Genomic DNA, 22,560 nt, shown 5'->3' on the forward strand with positions numbered 1-22,560 from the left:
GTTAACATAGAATTAGAAGGACCTAGATCGTGGACAAATCTTGCCAAAATCGATAGGTTGATTTTATATTATGTGTATTTGGGCATTTTGAGGTCCAATAATCTGTCTAATCAGTAATTGACAGTCTTTTCAAGATGAGCATATACATACATACAGTGACAAGCAAAAGGGTAAGAATGTTTTGAACTTTTGACTTCAAGACTTTGTATTTCACCATTCACTACAGCTTTGAGCGTGAGACTACCTTAATTTCATAGAAAATCATCTTAGCCATCACATTCATAAATTTGACTTGCAACTATTTAACATATGATTAGTTATGCAGATTCATCACCATTATCCAGATCATTGATAGAAGTCTCTCAGCCAAGAAGATTTCCAAACTGCATCATGTGGGTGCTATGACAGGTGGCAGAATAAGAAATTGAAAAGCCAAGAGGTGGATGTACAGGCAAAATATCAAAGTCAACAAATCGGCTCATCAAAAGGTCTATCAGTTATGGCATGACAAACATGGCAGAGGAGGTGACTTGTATACTTTGTAATAGTGAGATCACAGATGCCCATGCAATGCACGGTATGCAAGTCTTGAATGGTACCCGAAAAAAGGTGAGAAGCCTCAACTTTAATATCATCATAAGAAGCGTCGGCTGGAGTTTCCAAAAAGGCACAAAAAGTGGACAGGGGATGATTGGAAATGGGTGATTTGGAGACAACAGACTAGGCTATGAAACAAGGGAAAAAGGGACTAACGGATCGAGAAATTGGAGGAACTGTCAAGTTCGCTGGACAAAGCTGATGATGTGGGGTTGTTTTATAGCTAAAGGCATTGGATAGTTGACATGATCGATGGTGGGCTCAATGCTGAGGTTTATGTGGGTATTCTACAAGCTGAGTTACTTCATACACCCGAGTACTATGGGTATGAAAAGGACGACATGGTGCTCCAGCAGGACAACAAAACCGAAGCATATGTTGAGATTGGCAAATAATTAGTTCAATGACAATGAAGTAGAGGTGCTGGATTGGCCCCCACAGTCCCCAGAACTCAACCCAATCTCAAATTTGTGGGTAGAGTTAAATAAAAAGCTGTATACTGTACATACCAAGTGAGTACCAACATTGGGAATGATTAGAAGAGACCTGGGATCAGATTTAGGTCAATACTTGCTTGAATCTAATCAAGAACATGCCTAAAAGAATTTAGGCAGTGTTGAAAATGAAAGATGGATTTATAATTTATAAAATACTAACAAAATATTAAAAAAAAAAACTTACAATTTATATTTAAAGAGCAAAACAGTAACAATGCAGTGACATGATGAGAATTTGCATAACTAATCATATGCTTAATAGTTACAAGTCAAATTTATGTAAGAGATAACCAGGATGATTGTCTGTAAAATGAAAGTAGTCTCATGTTCAAAGCTATAGTAGTTGGTGAGATATGGAGCCTGAAAGTCAAGCGTTCAATACATTGTTACCCTTTTGCTTGTCATTGTATATGGCTGATAGCTACTGATCAGCACTGGACCTCTGAGCCAAGAATGATCAAAGATATAAATGCATAAATCACAAGTTAGACTGAAATTTTTTCAGTTCTGCTTCTTCAACAGGACAGGTTTCCTTTAAGTACATAGCTATTTTATAAAATACAAGTAAAATACAACTTTATATCTTGACTTGAGATAGTTGCATAATTGTGTGTATTAGCCAGTGGTTATTTATTTTATATAATAAAATTATCATTTGGATAGTTCAATTTCACACACTTTGTACTTTGCAGAAATAGCAGGCTGAGCTAGCAAAATATAAAAAAGTTCAGTACACTGAGTTGAAAGCCCAGTTGGCTAGTTAGGTAACATAGTAACAAGGTTTATTTGGCACCATTGTGTCAGTATGAGAAATGGGTTATGCCTGTGTCTAACACTTCAGCCTCCTACTTCATCACTTTATTTTATTTGGAAACTAGTGTTTCTTCCCCAAGCACCCATCACTACGTTCCGCTCCGATGTAGTGTCTGAAACTCTGCTTGTGTATACCATCAATGGAGGCTTCCAAACTACAGTCACAGTACTAGCAAAGTAAAAATGACACTAGTATCTCAGATTTCCACCAAAAAATAGAGGTAAAAGTACAATACCCCTTGATGTTTATGAGGTATTAATAATATTTTACTATGGAATACGTAAAGTGGAGTCTAACTATAGTGAGAAGATATCATTTCTCTTTCAATCATGTAACAAGCTGGAAATCCTGGGGTGCAGTGTACAGCTTTTGTAAGCTAAGGAGTAGAATTAGGCTACTTTCACACATCCGGTTTTTGCTATCAGGTACAATCCGGAAAAAAATGGGTAAATCGGATCCAGTACCGCATCCGGTTTATCCCCATAGAGTTGCATTGTAACCGGATTGTACCTGGCTTTGCGTTGCATCCGGTTTTTTCCGGATGCGGCAAAATTTATCAAAGTGGCGGCCGGAGGCAATGTGTCTTGGAATGTTTTTTTGTCCGGCAAAAAAACCGCATTGCGCCGGATCCGGCGCGATACGGCGTGTTTTACAATGAAAGCCTATGGACGCCGGATCCGGCGCAATACGGTAAAAAATGGATGCGGCTACCGGATCCGTTTTTGTAAACTGCGCATGCACCAAATCAATTAAAAAAGCTGATCCTTCAAAAAAAGGACAAACCGGATGCAAAAACGGATGCAAACCGTATCCACCGGATCCGGTTTTGTACGCATCCGGCATAACGGATCCGTTAAAAACTGGATCCGGTGGATACGGTTTTACATTTTTTTGCCGGATCCTTTAGATCAGGAACAAAAAAGGATTGTCCCTGAATGCAGAAAACTGATGTGTGAAAGTAGCCTAATAATTGCTCTTAGTATATTTAAAGCTTATTTTTCTTTGCAGTAGTTTGTAAGAACAGTTGCAGAATTATCAGACTATGATGTTAGCCTGACATGTTACAGTTAATGTCACTAATAAAAAGTAGTCACATTTCCCAAGTACACATCTTTCATTCCTTCTGAATCTTTTCCATCAATTAAACAACTAATTGGCGCTCAGTGCCTTGGACAAATGCCACTATCATACTTATCAGAGTTTTCTGCATAAATACTTTGACAGCAGACCCAACTTACTAGTGAAAAAAAAAAGGCAAAAGAGAGTTCAACAAGTATAGAAAATAGCCTACAGGAGTTTCAACTGCTAATTATGTCCTACGGCAATTCAGTCTGTTATGGAGGAAAGTATTAGAAGGCAAAAAAGAATACAGCATGCTCAACATTTTTTTCCTACATTTTTCTATTTCTATTTTTGTTCAAGACACTATACTATTTAAATATACAATACTGTACTAATTTTATAGGATGTAATGGAAACTTCCTTAAATTTAACATGTAACTGGAAGGTAAGGCACTTGTAACATTCTCACTGCAATGCATGTGAAATGGAATTTCAAATTAATTATATATATATATACACACATATTATATATTATATATACACACACACACACACACACACACACACACACACACACACACACACACACACACACACACACACATATACACATGCAGTACAGTCCAAAAGTTTGGACACACCTCATTCAAAGAGTTTTCTTTATTTTCACGACTCTGAAAATTGTAGATTCACATTGAAGGCATCAAAACTACAAATTAACACATGTAGAATGAAATATTTAACAAAAAGGTGTGAAACAACTGAAAATATGTCTTATATTCTAGGTTCTTCAACGTAGCCACCTTTTGCATTGATTACTGCGTTTCACACTCTTGGTAGTCTCTTGAGGAGCTTCAAGAGGTAGTCACCGGAAATGGTTTTCATTTCACAGGTGTGCCCTGTCAGGTTTAGTAAGTGTGATTTCTTACCTTATAAATGAGGTTGGGACCATTAGTTGTGTTGTGCAGAAGTCTGGTGGATACACAGCTGATAGTCCTACTGAATAGACTGTTAGAATTTGTAATATGGCAAGAAAAAAGCAGCTAAGTACAGAAAAACTAGTGGCCATCATTACTTTAAGAAATAAAGGTCAGTCAGTCCGAAAAATTGGGAAAACTTTGAAAGTGTCCCCAAGTGCAGTGGCAAAAACCATCAAACGCTACAAACAAATTGGCTCACATGAGGACCACCCCAGGAAAGGAAGACCAAGAGTCACCTCTGCTGCGGAGGATAAGTTTATCCGAGTCACCAGCCTCAGAAATCGCAGGTTAACAGCAACTCAGATTAGAGACCAGGTCAATGTCACACAGAGTTCTAGCAGCAGACACATCTCTAGAACAACTGTTAAGAGGAGACTTTGTGCAGCAGGCCTTCATGGTAAAATAGCTACTAGGAAACCAATGCAAAGGACAGACAACAAGCAGAAGAGACTTGTTTGGGCTAAATAACACAAGGAATGGACATTAGACCAGTGGAAATCTGTGCTTTGGTCTGATGAGTCAAAATTTGAGATCTTTGGACCCAACCACCATGTGTTTGTGTGACACAGAAAAGGTGAACGGATGGACTCTACATGCCTGGTTCCCACCGTGAAGCATGGAGAAGGAGGTGTGATGGTGTGGGGGTGCTTAGATGGTGACACTGTTGGGGATTTATTCAAAATTGAAGGCATACTGAACCAGCATGGTTACCACAGCATCTTGCAGCGGCATGCTATTCCATCCGGTTTGCGTTTAGTTGGACCATCATTTATTTTTCAACAAGACAATGACCCCAAACACACCTCCAGGGTGTGTAAGGGCTATTTGACTAAGAAGTGATGGGGTGCTACGCCAGATGACCTGGCCTTCACAGTCACCAGACCTGAACCCAATCGAGATTGGTTTGGGGTGAGCTGGACTGCAGAGTGAAGGCAAAAGGGCCAACAAGTGCTAAGCATCTGTGGGAACTCCTTCAAGACTGTTGGAAGACCATTTCCGGTGACTACCTCTTGAAGCTCATCAAGAGAATGCCAAGAGTGTGCAAAACAGTAATCAAAGCAAAGGGTGGCTACTTTGAAGAACCTAGAATATAAGACATTTTTTGTTGTTTCACACTTTTTTTGTTAAGTATTTCATTCCACATGTGTTAATTCATAGTTTTGATGCCTTCAATGTGAATCTACAATTTTCAGAGTCATGAAAATAAAGAAAGCTCTTTGAATGAGAAGGTGTTTCCAAACTTTTGGTCTGTACTGTATATATATAATATAATATATATATATACATACACACACACACATACACAGTGGGGAAAATAAGTATTTGATACACTGCCGATTCTGCAAGTTTATCAGTATACTAGCTGTACTACCCGGCTTAATAACTGCTGTTAGCAAAATAGAATGTATTAACAAAAATGTATTCTGCACACAAAAACCACAAAACAAATAGATAGAAATGTAATTATTAAAAGGCAAAAACTAAGCTGATAGAAGCATTTCACAAAATATATTTCAACACCACAGATATTCCACACAGATTTAACTAAATTGGCCAAGTAATGTGCTCCATCTGTCTCTTTCCTCGTCTGCCTCTTTCCTCGTCTGCCTCTTTCCTCGTCTGCCTCTTTCCTCTTCTGCCTCTTTCCTCGTCTGCCTCTTTCCTCGTCTGCCTGTCTCCGTCTCTTTGTTTCTTTCCCCATCTGTCTCTTTCCAGGTCTGTCTCCCCGTCTCTTTGTCTGTGTCTTTTCCTGTCTGTCTCTTTCAGTGTCTGCCTGTCTTTGTCTGTCTCGATTTCTCTGTCTCTTTCCCCATCTGTCTCTATCAAGGTCTGTGTCTTTCCCCATCTATCTTTGTCTGTCTCTCTGACTGTCTCCTCCTTCCCTGTCTGCCTGTCTCTGTCCCTGTCTGCATGTCTGTCTGTCTCTTTCCAGGTCTGTCTCTTTCCAGGTCTGTCTCTTTCCAGGTCTATCTCTGTCTGTCTCTTTCCCTGTCTTTCTCTCTCTGTCTCTCTCTATCCGTCTCCCCACCGACATCTTATTACCTCACATATAAGCTTCTTATACTATGAATGTCTTTTGTTCCTATAGCCACCACTCACAGCTCCTACTAATAACTTGTAGTTCCAGGCTTTTTTTTACTTTAATGAAGGCATGTTTTTTGGAGAGTAACTGTAAAGCGCGGGGTTAAATTTTCCTGTCATGAGGTGTCTGTGCAAAATTTTGTGATTGTAAATGCGACGGTGCGGTTACACTTTTCGTTTCACTTTTTCCCCATTATGTAGATAGGGGCAAAATTGATTGGTAAATTGGAACGCGCAGGGTTAAAATTTCGCCTCACAACATAGCCTATGACACTCTCGGGGTCCAGACGTGTGAGTGCAAAATTTTGTGGCTGTAGCTGCGACGGTGCAGATGCCAATCCTGGACATACATACACACATACATACATACACACATTCAGCTTTATATATTAGATATACGGTATATACTATACATAAATACACACACACACATACACACACACACACAGTACAGACCAAACGTTTTGCCACACCTTCTCCTTCAAAGAGTTTTCTTTATTTTCATGACTGAAAATTGTAGATTCACATTGATGGCATTCCCAATTTTTCGGACTGACTGAAAAACTAATCCTTAGTGCCCCATGAAAGGCACTAAAGTGTGCAAGTGTAAAACCTGCCTATCTGCCTGTTGTAGTCTACGATGTCCTTCCTACATCAACTCTCCCTGAACTGCAGTGTGCCAAGCATCACACTCCGGGTCACATATAAGGCCCGATGATGTAATGCGGCCAGCCAATCACAGTAATAACAGTAGCAAAAATGGCTATGGCATTCTAGGGTTTGGAAGACAATCCTGGCATTTTTAGGGTCTGAAAAACATCCGCAATACATGCATGGTGGGGAATAGAGTATGGCGCTTGAGCACCAGGGATACTCGATTGGATATGGAGGATTTCAGATCACGCTCGCTCATTATTACTATACAGCTATATGCCATTTAATACAATATTTGTAGTCAATTCTTATACAAAGTCCTGAATAGTTCAGAATACCACTCACTTATAATATTGCCAATTCTTGATGACGTTGAGAGAAGTACAATTTTGCATTCTGACTCCCATTTGGGTTAAGACTGCTCTACTTCATATCAGGAGCAACTGAGGCTTAAGCTGTAGCCCATGCATTGTGCAATCATCTTTATGAATCATTTTACTTGTTTGCATTTAAAGGGAACCTGTCAGGTGCAATATGCATCCATAACCACGAGCGGTCCTGGGTGCATATTGTTAATCCCTGACTAAATGTCCCAGCATCTAGTAGCATAAAACTATTTCTAAAGATCTTTTTTCATATGCTAATGAGGCCAGCGACTAGTTGCAAGGGCGTTGCTTCCCTTAGCTAATCGGCACCCTTAGCATGTAAGCACGTCCCTGTGGGTGTATTAACATGCTAAGGAATGTGCAGTGTCAGAGGGATGGTCGTGCTCACCTCTTGGCTGCCACCACTGATTTTCGGCTCAGTGCACATGATCAGAAGTCTCGGAATTCCAGTCATGCATACTATGAAGCTGGGTGTACGTGTCTTGGCTTCACACTGGTGTAGTGTGCATGACCGGAAGTCCGGGGATTTTCTGATCTTGCGCACAGAGCCGAAAACCAGCGGTGGCAGCTGAGGTGAGAGCGACCATGCCACTGATGCTACACATTCATTAGCATGTTAGCACACCCACAGGGGTGTGCTGACATGCTAAGGGGGCCGACTAGTCAAGGGAAGCAATGGCCTTGCCACTAGTCATTAGCATATAATAAAAGATCTTTAGAAATTCTTTTTCTTTATCTATGCTACTAAATACAGGGACGGTTAGGCAGGGATCAGCAGTATGCACCCAGAAATGCTGATGGTTCTGGGTGCAAATTGCACCAGACAGGTTCCTTTTAAATTAAAATAACATTCTCTTGTTTTACTGTTGTAGTTTCTAACAGGGATTATCATAAGAGTTATTGCAACCATCACGTGATGTAACTCTCGCCAAAGGAAATCTAAGTAAAAGCTGAATCTTTTGAACTTCAACTTTACCAGGTTTAGATTTCCCAAAAATTTGATCTGCATTGAATAGCAATAATATAAAACTTCCTATTATACTGAAAAGCCATGTGTAACACTCTGGGCTATCCTTGGACTGTCTCTAAAACCTTTCATGCTTTTTAGCAAAAACATAGCCTCAGCACTGTCAAAATGACCTCACAATACAAATGGATGGTGATCCAGTAATTAGAAATACAGCACACTGAATTTTCATGTTTTTTCAAACTTAAAAAAGGTTAAAAATTATGAAAATTCTGCATTTTAGCCATTTGTGATTAGACAGCCTATTCAGTGCAGAACACTGACAGCGACACCATCAGTTTGAGTTACAGTTAACATTATCCTGCTGTAAGTAAGACGAGTGATTTGCCACATTTCCCTCGGCTTCCTGATTTGCATGTGATCTGCATTTGCTAGTATGTCTGCCTAGATGGTTGGTAGTGCTAATTAGGTTGCTTCTAGTGGCTTCCATATTCTTAGCTGTAGTAGGTTCGTTTTCCTTTTACACTGCCCTGTTCATTGCCATTACCACTTTTTCTTTTGCCATACATTTTGCACAACACTATAATTAACTTTTGACATTTCAAATCTCAATTATTAAAGTCTTCATAAAGAGGATGTAAAAAAAACCCTGCTAGTTATGTAGGTACAGGTACAAAAGCAAACAATGTCGGCAGGGAGCAGGTATAGGTGTGTCGTCTATAGGTGTCAAAGCAGATTTGTAAAATCTACCAAGATGTACAAATATAGACATGCACAGTTGAATGTCTACATTTTCTTTTTATTTTCTATCTTTTTTAGCAAATTCCGAGCCCCTTTAAAAGAAAAGAAAAAAAAAAAAAGAAAAATCAGAAAAAAAACTGGGTACGTGCAAGTCCAGAAAGCCAGCACCTACAAGTCCCACTGTATTCCTGTGACGTGTACATATGTGACTAGTAAAACAGATGGGGAAAAAATGTAATTGTTATCGCCACACACAGTTTGTGAAGCAGACATCTCTGTTTTGGGTAATTTTCTTTTGCATTTTTTAAAAAACAATTATTCCCCTTCATGCAAGCGTGACATTTCCTCATCTCAAGATCAATCTCCAGGTATCATTGCATTGAAGACAAAAGCAGACTTATCATTGGAGAGGATAGACCTTCAGTCCAGCCATCTCTGCACCATGTTAGGGGTGTTTCACACACAGCGAGCTCGCTGCCAAGATCGCTGCTGAGTCACGCTTTTTGTGACGCAGCAGTGACCTCATTAGCGATCTCGCTGTGTGTGACACTGAGCAGCGATCTGGCCCCTGCTGCGAGATCGCTGCTCGTTACACACAGCCCTGGTTCGTTTTCTTCAAAGGCGCTCTCCCGCTGTGACACACAGATCGCTGTGTGTGACAGCGAGAGAGCGACAAATGAAGCGAGCAGGGAGCAGGAGCCGGCATCTGGCAGCTGCGGTAAGCTGTAACCAAGATAAACATCGGGTAACCAAGGTGGCTACCCGATATTTACCTTAGTTACCAGCCTCCGCCGCTCTCACGCTGCCTGTGCTGCCGGCTCCGGCTCTCTGCACATGTAGCTGCTGTACACATCGGGTTAATTAACCCGATGTGTACTGTAGCTAGGAGAGCAAGGAGCCAGCACTAAGCAGTGTGCGCGGCTCCCTGCTACCTGCACACACAGCTAAGCGGTGTGCGCTGGTAACTAATGTAAACATCGGGTAACCATACCCGATGTTTACCTTAGTTACCAGTGTCCGCAGCTTCCAGATGCCAGCTCCGTGCAAGCACAGCGTCGCTTGCACGTCGCTGCTGGCTGGGGGCTGGTCACTGGTCGCTGGTGAGATCTGCCTGTTTGACAGCTCACCAGTGACCATGTAGCGATGCAGCAGCGATCCTGACCAGGTCAGATCGCTGGTCGGATCGCTGCTGCATCGCTAAAGTGTGAAGGTACCCTTAGTCTTTGAAAGTGGTAGTAGGAGGTCATTAGTCCTCCTGTAGCTGGAAGTCTAGCGCAAAGTGCAATATAGTCAAACACCTTCTGATGTTTGTGTAGGCACCTAAGGCTTGGAATGGGACATCCAATTTCACTGCAATACAGAATGAAGAAATGGCCATACTACACTGTTTCCAAGATTGATAAAAAGTGTCCCAGGAACCATTTTACAAAAGGACAATGCCACACCATACTTTGCTTGTGCTACTCTGAAGCGCTAGTGTGCCCTAAACGTGCTACCATGACCTGCAGGGTTTTCAGACTTATCTCACATTATGTACATCTTGGATGTCATTGGTTGGCAATTGGAAAGAGGTGCCAGCAGTGGATCTTGATGATGTGTGAGCAAAATGCAATCATTGTGGCAGAACAATTCTCAGACAACCATTAATAATTTAATTGATACCATGCCAAGGTGTGTTTTTCTCTGTGTGGTGCTCATACTCCATATCGAACTGCTTAAAAATGTGGTTTCCATTTTTTCATAATTTGCAAATCAATAACAAGTCTATGGATAGTGTGATTTCCATAATTCCATGACTTTTCCTTCTTGAAGTTACAATTTTAATGTTGAAGAGTCTATATACCAGCATTTTCCTGGCTTACTTGATATTTTTTTGGCAAAAAAAGAATGTTAATCCAAATTCACTTCCCAGCTATACAGTCTCCATAGTGTGTGATAAGGATGCACAAAAAAGTGCAAGAATATTTAATAAATATAGCATATGGCATGTGTATTACTGTATGACACCAGAAGTCTGACACTTTGATGTGTAAATCTGCTCCAGTAGTAGTAGTATGGTCAAGGTATCCAATAATGTACATTCTTCTACTGTTGATAATCCTTTTATTTAAATTGTGCACTGAAGTGTAAACTGGGCTTATACAGACCAAGATATGTACTGTGAATCTCAAACTTATTTTCTTAAAATTTTCAATAGATCACTACAGAACATCGCCTATGTTGAACACATCCTTTGTTCAATTTTTAAGGAAATATTGTTATGGTTGAGTGATCATAAAGAATACATTATAGGAAATAGTAAGGTTTAATTTTGCTGCAGTGGGAAATATTTTTGGCATATATACACCATGTTCCAAATTATTATGCAAATGATATTTTTCTCTGATTATCCTAAATGGTCGGTGCAAATGACAGTCAGTCTAAAAAAATTCATCGCCCGTTAGAGTATACATCAAATTTTCTTGAAGAAACCTCCCAATGATAACCGTATAATCTTCAAAATTTAAAAAAAAAATCAAAATGCACTGTTCCAAATTATTAGGCACAGTAGCGTTTCTAAACATTTTATGTTTTAAAAGAACTGAAAATGCTCATTTGTGGAATTTGCAGCATTAGGAGGTCACATTCACTGAAATAAAAAGCTATTTAAATCCAAAACATCCTAACAGGCCAGGTTACATGTTAACCTAGGAACCCTTCTTTGATATCACCTTCTCAATTCTTCCATCCATTGAACTTGTAAGTTTTTGGAGAGTTTCTACTTGAATTTCTTTGCATGATGTCAGAATAGCCTCCAAGAGCTGCTATTTTGATGTGAACAGCCTCCCACCCTCATATATCTTTTGCTTGATGATACTCCAAAGGTTCTCTATAGGGTTGAGGTCAGGGGAAGATGGTGTCCACACCATGAATTTATCTCCTTTTATGCCCATAGCAGCCAATGACACAGAGGTATTCTTTGCAGCATGAGATGGTGCATTGTCATGCATGAAGATGATTTTGCTCCTGAAGGCACGTTTCTGCTTTTTGTACCATGGAAGAAAGTTGTCAGTCAGAAACTCTATATACTTTGCAGAGGTCATTTTCACACCTTCAGGAACCCTAAAGGGGCCTACCAGATATCTCCCCATGATTCCAGCACAAAACATGACTCCTCCACCTCTTTGCTGATGTCGTAATCTTGTTGGGACATGGTGACCATCCACTACTCCATCCATCTGGACCATTCAGGGTTGCTCGACACTCATCAGTAAACAAAACTGTTTGAAAATTAGTCTTCATGTATGTGTGGGCCCACTGCAACCGTTTCTGCTTGTGAGCAGTGGTTAGGGGCGGCCGAATAGTAGGTTTATGCACCACAGCAAGCCTTTGAAGGATCCTACACCTTGAAGTTTGAGGGGCTCTAGAGACACCAGCAGCTTCAAATATCTGTTTGCTGGTTTGTAATGGCTTTTTAGCAGCTGCTCTCTTAATCTGATGGACTTGCCTAGCAGAAAGCTTCATCATTCTGCCTTTATCAGCACGAACACATATGTTCTCAGATTCAGCCACAAATCTCTTCACAGTACGATGATCATGCTTAAGTTTTCATGAAATATGTAATGTTTTCATCCCTTGTCCAAGGCATTGCACTATTTGATGCTTTTCAGCAGCAGAGAGATCCTTTTTCTTTTCCATGTTACTTGAAAAGTGTGGCCTGCTTAATATTGTGGAACATCCAGTTTTTCTTTTATTGGGCTCACCAGACAAACTAACTATCACAGGTATCTGAGATTGATTTCAGTGATCCAAAGAACCCTGAGAGACAATATCATCAATGAGTTTCATTGAAAAAAGAATAATAATTGCTATGACACTTAAATCCAATTTGCACAATAATTTGGAACATGGTGTATGTAATAGTAAAATATTCTGTTTGTAACTGCAGAAATCGGAGCACATCCTGGGAGTCATCTAGGACAAATACTATGGGTTACACCTTTATCTCTAATATTACTAGTAAAAACCCCAGTACAAACCAGTGCCCATTTTAACAATTCTGTTTATAAAACAAATATGTTTTAGCGATTTTTGAAATGCCTCCATTGTGCACAAACAGAAATTTAATCAAATATGCTAAGTAGGCTGCTCAATGCCCCCTTGATGCGGCCGAGCTTTAGTAGACAGTTCTGCCCGTTGGTTTTGCACGCCTTCCACACTAACCTTCATTTGTCTGAAATAAAAGCTCAAGCAATCATAAGTGAGGAAGAGAGGATATGGAAAACCAGTTGGATGGAACAAAGAACAGAGTCTCTTGGCCACAGCAAGGGTGCACTTAGCGGAGAAAGCGGTTAGAAAACTTAAGATTCAGTTTTTTTTTATAAAGGTTATATATAACATACAAGGCTATGTTCGGAGTTTATGTCATCATTTATTATCTGGTAATAAGGCATGTTCTTGTAGAAATTCTCCATTTTTATCCTTAACTCTCATATATACCTGCCATATGAAACTATGAACACTGCTTCAACAATCATATTTCACTGCTTACTGCACAATCACTACTAGTGCCTAAAGAATGGTGTCACCTAGTAGATAGTTCACCCTACAAAGTCCATTGTTCTTGACACTAACATTTTTATGAAACCTTTACTGCCACACGACAATGATTATACAATAAGACCACAGCACTACTATCAGACTAGTTACCATTATACTACTTCTGTTAGGCAGAACCTAAAATTCCTAATTTTGTCCAGATCATTTGCTTGCAGTAAATTTAGGAGATGTATGAAAATATCAAGAGATCTGCAACTGCATGTGTAAAGCCAACCTACTTACAAAAAGTCAACGTTTTGGTCTTTCACTTTAGTTCTGTGGCCAGAGGTATTGCATGAAGCCCCTGGGACACAATATAAAATTTTTAACAAATTGTACCATGATACTGTTTTTTTATAATATGGCAGAGAAGCCTGTGGATCCCCTCTCAGGCACTGGAATTATGGCACTGACCATGGCATTCCATACAGTTTGCACCCTAAATGCAATTGTTAGATAAGAAAGAAAGTTAATGAGCAGATATTCAGAATTAAGTGAAGGAGTAAAATGTACTGAAAATATAGACACGTATAGAATATCTAATATACAAAGCTAAGTGTATGTGTAGTATGCATATATGTGAGTGTGTGTGTGTGTGTGTGTGTGTGTGTGTGTGGATGTCCACTAAAGGAATCCGCACCCTCGCATTTACAATCAAAAAATTTTACACAGACACCCCATTTGACTCCGGGAACGTCATAGACTATGCTTTGAGGGGAAAATTTAACCCCACGTTTTACAGTGGTTTGCAAAAAAAACTGCTTATAATAAAGTCAATGGAGCTGTGAGCTACAGGTCATTAATAGCAGCTTTGATTGGTTGCTATAGGCAGTGAAGGACATTCTTAGTATAAAGAAGCTTATGTGTGAGGTAATATTTCTGTGGAGAGTTGGATAGAGAGAAAGAGACAGACAAAGAGACAGACAGAACGACAAAGAGACAGAGAGAAACACAGAGACAGACAGAGAGACAGGGAGATAGAGAATGATAGACAGAAAGAGACAGAGAGAGAAAAGCAGAGACAGAGAGAAACAGAGATAGATAGACAGAGAGACAGACAGACAGAAAGAAACAGACAGAGAAACACAGAGACAGAGAGAGACGCACTCAGAGGGACAGACACAGACAGACAGAGAGACTGACAGACAGAGAGATAGACAGACAGAGATAGAAACAGTCAGATACAGAGACAGAGACAAACAGAGATAGCCAGAGAAAGACAGAAAAAGACAGACAGAGGCAAAGAGAGACAGACAGAGAAACAGAGAGAGACAGAGACAGACAGAGACAGAGAGGCAGACAGAGAGAGACAGACTGGGTAAGAGGGAGTGTGAGTGTGTGAGAGAGACAGAAAGACAGTTACTATCCTGGGCAATGCTGGGTACTACAGCTAGTATAGTATGTAATTTGTAGGGCAAAGTTTGATTTTGCATGGGTGACCAATAACTGCTTTTATATGATAAACACTCGGACTACAGAAATATTGCAGCTAGAGCAGAGCACCTGCCCATGCCACCAGTGATCTGACACTTGATATTCTGGGTTAGATTACTTGTATCTGTTCTGTACATAACTGCCATAGATTCCACAGAGTTTGTGCCATTCTAGCATGCTGCATAATCCGTGGGCAGCATGTGTCAGGCACTGGCTGCATGATCTCAGCCAGGTATGTATTACCCTGAAACGCTGCGGCATTCCAGAAAAAAAAAAAAAAAAAAAAAAAAAAACTTAAAAAGCTGCTGGGAACCAGGTCTAGTTGGACAGGTGAGTTCCCAGCAAACTCTTTCCACTCACTTCCCTGGATTGACAAGTCTCTGCGTATATCCACACATAGGCTGAGACCTGTCAATCCAAGGCAGCGGGCAGGGAGAGATAACTGGGAACTGGCCTGTCCAACCAGTTTACAGCGCGGTCCTGGTCCCAGACAGCTAAAGTATGTTAAATATGTTTCTCTCTGAAAAGACGCAGTATTTTAAAGTCACATATACCTGGCAGCGATCATACAGCCATTGAATGATACATGGAGCCGACGGATTGGGGAGCATGTATCAGGGAACAGGTTCACTTTAATAAACACCAATTGTAAAAACTATTTTAGTAAAGTTTGCACTCTTTCATCAACGAATAACATACATTTTTAAGTTGTAAGTTAGAGAAGTTCAATTAAAAGTCACGATAGACAGATAGCTACATGAAGATAAAGTAAGTAGATTTTTACAGGACAATGGTGGTGAACTACATATAGCTACTACTATCCTGCACCACAATGAACATCACGTATTAGAAGAAGTGGCACCTTAGGGTGCCATAGAAGTCTTTCAAATAATGTTTTAGCCCCTTCACCACCCGGCGACTTTCTGTTTTTCATTTTTTTTCCTCCCCTTCTTCCAAAAGCCATAACATTTGTATTTTTCCATTTGATAGCTTGTTTTTTTGTTGGACAAGTTGTACTTTGAATACTAATTCCTTCTGCCCCATATTGTACTGGAAAACTGGAAAAAAAATCCAAGTGTGATGAAATGGCAAAAAAATGCAATTCCACGATTGATTTTTGTTTTTTTTTTTATTTACCATGTTCCCTGTTTGGTAAAACAGACCTGGAAATAGGATTCCCCACGTCAGTATGAGTTTGTAGATACCAAACATGTATAGTTTTTATTTTTATTTAAATGGTGAATACACATTTTTAAATTTGTCAAAAAATAAATAAATGCACTTTTGTCGCCATTTTCCGAGACCCGTAGTGTTCTAATTTTTTAGGATTTGGGGCAGTGCAATGACTTATTGTTTGCGTCTTGAGCTGACGTTTTTTTATTATACTATTTTTGGATAGATGTGATGCTTTGATTGCCTGTTATTGCATTTTATTCTGGCTTTTATTTTTTTTCTCATTTTGCGATTTACCGATCAGAATAATTTATTTCATATTTTCATAGAATGGGCATTTTCGAAAGTGGCGATACAAAATGTGTGGTTTTTTTTTTTGTTGTATTTTCAGTGGGGCAAAAGGGGACGATTTAAACTTACGTTTTTTTTATTTCCTCTTTTTTTTTTTTAACTTTTATTTACACTTTTTATTGATTTTATTATTCCCATTATTGGACTTGAAACTAGCCCTGTCTGATCGCTTCAGCATTGCTCTGTACAGCAGACATGCTGGTTTCCTGTGACTGATGCCACTCAGCTGGCATTCACAGGAAGTAAGTCATGACAGTGACAAGGATTTCAGCTGACTCCTGGCCCGTCAATAGTGGCGGAGAATAGCGTACTCTTTGCCAGCGTGTGTTAGGTCATGCTGTCAGAGTTTGACAGAGCAGTATAAAGCTGATTGCTAACCAAAATCAAAAATGATCTCATTGCTAACCAAATGTCGTTGGGGGTAGCGGAATTTGTGACGTACATCCGGCCTCGTTAGCAACGTCATTGCGTGTGAAACGCATGAACGACCGTTAACGATCAAAATTACTCACCTAATCGTTGATTGTTGGCCAGTCATTCTAATCCTGATTATCGTTGCTGTTGCAGGACGCAGGTTGTTCGTCACTATGTGTGACACCGCAGGAACGAGGAACATCACCGTACCTGCGGTCGCCCACAATGAGGAAGGAAGGAGGTAGGCGGGATGTTCGGCCCGCTCATCTTCGCCTCTCCGCTTCTATTGGGCGGCCGCTTAGTGACACCACTGTGACGCCGAACGAACCGCTCCCTTAGAAAGGAGACGCTTCGCCGGCCACAGCGACGTCACTAGGCAGGTAAGTATGTGTCTGACGGGTGTTAGGGATGTTGTGCGCCACGGGCAGCGATTTGCCAGTGACGCACAACCAACGGGGGTGGGTGCTTTCACCAGAGACATTGCTAACGATGTCGCTGTGTGTAAATCCCTCTTAAGTGGTTAACAGGCGCAAGTGGATTGAAGATGCCTGTTAGCTGCAAATGGCTGATTAGATCAGTAGATTAGTGCAGGGGAAACTGCGGGCTCGTCGAGCGAGCCTGTATTAAAAGCAAAGATATGGTCTTAGACATACAGGTATGTCCAACGTTGCAAAGGGGTTAACTTCTGTTTTAGTCATGTAGAAATTTGACTTAAAGAGTTCCAGTTGTCAATTTTTCCTCAAGAAGATATCAAGTTCTCAAGTATAATCTTACATTTTTAAAAGTCATTCTTACCTGATATTTTTCTGTTAGAAGTTTTTTAGTTCTGCCTATATTACAGCTACAATCATGGACTGCATGGTAGTTATTACTAAGTTATACATTGAAGCATGTCAGATTAGTTGCTGTGTACAAATACATCCGCAGTTCAACAAGAATACAGTGCAAGGTTACATGACTGTACAGCAACAAGAGAATGATTAGAAATTACAACCAACAAAATAGTCAGTGAAAGAATAAGTAATAGAACATACCGAGACCAATAGTAAATAGTAACAGAGGACTTGTCAGCGTTCCTTACAGGTCTGTTTTAGAAAATAATTGTGCCCCCCTGGTGTAATAATTCTGGTAAATATTTTATTAGAATACTGTTTTCTGCTGTTAATAATACTGGATAGGTTTGAATATATTAACTAAGCTTGACAATTCTCCTTGTCAATAGGTGTCTATGGATGACCGAATTAAAAAGTAAACTTCAGGTTCCGTGGGGCTCAAACCCGAATGTGAATTTTAAAGAAGTCTGTGTCTGAGTTTAGGTGCTGTTCGTAAACTAATGAAGTATGTTGAAAGGCTGAAGTGCTTTACCCGACTCTTCCCGATTGCCCTGGTACAGTGGCAATCTGGGAAATACTTTTGAGGTTGATGGCAGCTGTGAATTGATAGCTGGTATCAAGCTCAGGGTTTAGTAATGAAGAGGCATCTATAAGACATCCCCATTACTAACCCTAAAAGATAGAAGAAAGTGGGGGGAGTCTTTATTCAAATATTTTGTTTTCCTGTGTGCTTTCTAACTGTACTTGCCAGGTTAATAATAGAAGTGTCTGATATATGCCTATCCATTACTAACTCCTGGGCTTAATGCCAGCTGTCAATTCACTGCTGGCAACAACGGCAAAAGAAATACCCCGATTGCCACCGCACCAGTGCAATCAGGAAGAGTCAAGTAAAGCTCCAGAATTAACATATCTGATGGCTGTGCCATTTCCTAGGCTGCTGTGGGCTGCTATTTTTAGGCTGGGAAGGGCCAAATAACTAAATAATGCCTTTCCAGCCTGATAATACCAGCCCCCAGCTGTTTGCTTTACTTTGGCTGGTTATGAAAAAAGGATAAACCCCACATAATTTCTTTTCATTTAATCCCTATCCCCATTTGTTTGCAGGGCAATTGTCCTCTTACCCCCATTTTCCTTCCTTTTACAACCCTCTACCCCTTAATACATTTTTCAGCACAAATGTGTGGGTTTCAATTGACTTATATTGGGTTCAGGGTCCAGGGTCAAGTCCAGGTTCTGAACCAAACTTTTATCTACAGTCCGGTTGAACCTGGAGAACAAAACTTTCCAAGGGACCGCTCATTGCTAGTTGTGTCCTTACACAGTATTCTACTATCAGACTATGTAGAAAATGTCCTGTTGCATAAGAGAATGGTAACTCCTAGGTGGCAATTTAGTCATACATTTCTAAAAGAACAATAACAACAAAGGAATAATACAATGCAGATTTCTTATAACTGGATTAAAAGCATTTATTTAATTAAACATGACAAGTGAATTAAAGGGGTTTTCTTAAGTTTCGAAGATAGACCCTTATGCATGGCATCAGGAATAACTTCCGATCCCGAACTCTTAGGCTCTAGAGCCCTATGTGAATGGAGTAGTAGACAATAATGTGCACTGCCACTCAATTCATTCGTGGGCAATCAGAGATAGCCGAGTGCTGCACTCCCATGGATAGTGGATAACTTCAAAACTTTGAACAACTCCTTTTACAAACTCTTCTTTAAAATACAAATTCAGCTACCCTGTAGCTATAAACAAAGGCAGGCAAGAACAGTTCTTCTCAAGTCACAAAAGAAGACAAGAAAATGCTACTAAATTCAAGTCAATACAAATTGCAAGTATCATGGAGAGAGATGAGTAAATCAATATCTATGCATACACACAAATACACACACATGAATTTCTCTTTCAGAGAAGTCAATATGTTCTCTTGGAGAATAAAATGGAAAATACTGGAAGTTTGGGAAGATAACATGTAAAATAGTCTAATGCCCTGAGCAGTCACAGATATCCTAAAAATAATTGAGAAGATCAGAGACAGTGTGGACATATAATAAAGAAAAAGAAAACAAACTAAAAAAACTAAAAGCAAATAGAAGGTAGAGATGCCACACTCAGGAAAAGGATGATCCAAGACAAAAGAAGGGAAGAATGAGAAGGGCACTGCCTTGTCCTCGTAAAGAGATTACAAGAGGAAGTAGCTGATATAATTCATTAAGGGAGAAGAGCAAGAGAGATGACGTAAGGGCATATAGAGAGAAAATTAAATCATAAGCATTTGGCTGACATTCTCCAGTAATAAGGCTAAAAGCGATAAAGCTATGCTCTGTCCGGGAAAACCGCCAAAATGATCGATATTTTTTTTATTTTGTTATCCATTTGTTTCTTAAATATATATAACACGTCATTCAGAGTGCATGAATTTACTAATGGCATTTAATAGTAACATAAAGGTATTTGGACTTGTGATAATATTGACAGTAGCCCGTTTTTGTTATTTTTTGTGTAAATCTAATTCTTGTATGTGGCTGCAGGGCCTTAGAAAGACTCCTAGTAATTAGTATACATCTCGGTATGACTTAGAAGAGTGCAGCCTTCAAGTACTGTAAGTCATCTTGGGAAGCCCTTTCATGCAGTACTTCCAACACTGCAAAGGTCACCACACTGCAAGCTACACTGCTGTTCGCTTTCATTCCTGCTTTTGATTCCATACATATCTAGTTCTCAAAAACACACAAAAGATTTGTTGCCTCATACTGCAGTCAAAACATACAGGGCATGATTAAATATTAACTCTAAAGTTTAGCTGACTTTGTAAGAATAAAATAAAAATGAAGTGGCAGATTTTTTTATTTTTTGTTTAAAACAAAATAACTTAAAAGCTCGTATAGAAATAAACCACAGCTAGCAGCTTACTGGAGAGACAAAAGTCATGTCTGTAATACTAATATGAAAACAAATGCATTTAATACAAAAGAAAACATTGCAATTTGCGTGAATAGATTAAGCAATGTATTTCGTATGACACATATGGTAGGATGTAAGCAATTCCTAATACAAATCTAAGAGCAAAACTGCATAGAAAATATACGCAGGAACAATCCACTACCGCCCCACTAGCTTTGACTTTTAGGTTTTATTAAGTAGCATCATTGATTACAGTGCATTTAATGAGGTAGTTTAGGCTTTATCAATAGAAAGAAAAACACTTTATTGCCCTTTTCACTAAGGCTGGCCATAAACATTATATAGCTCTTGGGTTCCCTATTCTCTACTTCTTTACAAGAAAACAAAATCAATCCACAGGCTTGTTTCAGGTTTTTCCAGGCCTTGTTTCCAGTTGGCTGGGAGTTTTAATGTTTCCATTGTTGTGTATTGTACTCTGTTCCTAAGTAGGTGGTTTGACTTTCCTTGTATTTTGTCCCTTCCTCCTCCCTGTAGCTCTCTGATGTCAGCATTTCCCACCCTTCTTCTCCATGTAGTGTTTTCAGCCATCTTATGTAACATGCTATATGCTCTCTGAGAAGATCTCTTTTTACCTGCTACTTTTATCATCAATACAAGATTTCAGTTAAACATTCATCCTCTCCTAGAGTCTTCTTACAATGAGATTGTGGCTGAGTTAAACAATCTGAGGAACCGATATGAACGTGTGTACAGCAAATATGAATAGCCCAAAAAGAAAATGGCTAGTTCAGGCGCCATCACATCCTACATATCCGTGAGTCAGAATAAGCATCATATGTCAAGTCTGTATCATACAGATCACCAATGCAGTCGTATGTATGAGGCCACACATGTAGACTTACCATATTTTTTGGATTATAAGACGCAATTTTCCTCCCAAAAAATTGGGAGGAAAATGGGGGGTGCGTCTTAAAATCCGAAAATATAGCTTTACCTGGGGGTCCTGTCTGTGCGGCGATCGAGTGGCCGGGTGCCTGTGGCTGCGTCCAAGCGGCCGGGTACCTGTGCTTGCGTGCGGGTGGCAGCCGGGTACCTGTGGCTGCATACGGGCGGCAGTCGGGTGCCTGTGCCTACGTGCGTGCAGCAGCCGGGTGCCTGTGTGGGCGGCAGTTGGGTGCCTTTGCCTGCACGCGGGCGGCAGCCAGGTGCCTGTGTGCGGGAGGCAGCCAGCACCGACAGGCACCTGGCTGCCACCCTCACACAGGCACCCGGCTGCCACCCGCACACAGGCACAGGTACCCGGCTGCTATCCGCACGCACAGGTAACCGGCCGCTTGCACAGAGGGTGGGCGGGCAGCGTGCGTGCGGGGCGGGCGGCTGTGCAGCAGGTTACCCAGTTTGTCTGCAGTCCCAGTTTCAAATGATGGCGCCGGGAGCGGGCGCATGCGCAGGTGGAGCTCTTGGATGAGAGCTCCATCGGCGCACGCGCCGCTCCGGGAGTCAGCACGTGCGCAGATGGAGCCCTTTGCAAGAGCTCCATCTGCGCATGCGCCGCTCCAGGCGCCATCATTTGAACCAGGACCGCGGACATTGGGAGACTCAATGCACTGGCCTGCTGCTGCCACCAGGGACCCCGCGGCTCCTGCCACCACGGACGCCACTGCGCCTTCCACCACGGATGCCACCGCGCCTGCCACCATGGACGCCACTGCGCCTGCCACCACGGCCGCCACCGCACCTGCCACCACGGACGCCACCGCACCTGTCACCATGGATGCCACCGCACCTGCCACCACAGACCCCACTGCCAGTGACCTGCCGCGCCTGCCAGCACAACCTCTGCCTCCTGTGACCCCACTTCACTACCACTGCTGCCCCCCCTCCGGTTAGATAACACCGGAATATAAGACGGACCCCATTTGAAAAATATGGTAATTATGCCCACATTCAGTAATCCGTATAATGTTCCATTCAATAAATTTAATTTATCATACTATTCAACGTGAAATGTCAGTACCTATAAACACCCACGAATATTGTTACTAGAGCTAATTTTTCCAGCATAATATGAGTCATTGTAAGTA

The 22,560-nt window shown here is 40.8% G+C and overlaps 1 protein-coding gene across 4 annotated transcripts in view; it reads right to left on the bottom strand.

Annotated features, from left to right (window-relative positions):
- The window catches only part of CACNA2D1 (calcium voltage-gated channel auxiliary subunit alpha2delta 1), a 1,186,557-nt gene that overhangs the window by 1,015,110 nt on the left and 148,887 nt on the right, over nucleotides 1-22,560 (bottom strand). The window lies entirely within an intron of this gene.

The sequence above is a fragment of the Anomaloglossus baeobatrachus genome, chromosome 4 (assembly GCF_048569485.1).
Source record: "Anomaloglossus baeobatrachus isolate aAnoBae1 chromosome 4, aAnoBae1.hap1, whole genome shotgun sequence".
Lineage (NCBI taxonomy): Eukaryota > Metazoa > Chordata > Amphibia > Anura > Aromobatidae > Anomaloglossus > Anomaloglossus baeobatrachus.